Genomic DNA, 423 nt, shown 5'->3' on the forward strand with positions numbered 1-423 from the left:
TTGTCATGCATTAGACACCAGATTGGACATGGGCAACATCCTGCTGAATATCAGCTTAGTGGGGTTGTTGGTCCAAGTAAACTTCTAAAGACCCTTTCTGAATTACATTTTTTCTTTTGGATCAACAACACCCTCTGGATTCACTGCAAATCCTAACATCCTTTATGTGGGGGATTAGAGAGGTTAGATGTAATTTTCTAAGTTTAACATGAGAAACACAATTCCAATACATAACGACACCAGAGTTATCCATAAACTACTGAATTAGAAACTTAAGTTTACCAGACACAAATAATGTCTTTCCAGTCAAATAAAAATAAATCACAAAAATTTAGATTCAGTACTGCAGCTGTGCTTTCACATACAGTAAGAAATAATGAAAAAAATCATGATGAGATGCTTCCTTTTGGGTATTACTCTCAA

The 423-nt window shown here is 34.8% G+C and overlaps 1 protein-coding gene across 8 annotated transcripts in view; it reads right to left on the minus strand.

Annotated features, from left to right (window-relative positions):
- The window catches only part of LOC119593511 (uncharacterized aarF domain-containing protein kinase 5-like), an 18,355-nt gene that overhangs the window by 9,826 nt on the left and 8,106 nt on the right, over positions 1-423 (minus strand). The window lies entirely within an intron of this gene.

Source organism: Penaeus monodon, chromosome 32 (assembly GCF_015228065.2).
Source record: "Penaeus monodon isolate SGIC_2016 chromosome 32, NSTDA_Pmon_1, whole genome shotgun sequence".
Lineage (NCBI taxonomy): Eukaryota > Metazoa > Arthropoda > Malacostraca > Decapoda > Penaeidae > Penaeus > Penaeus monodon.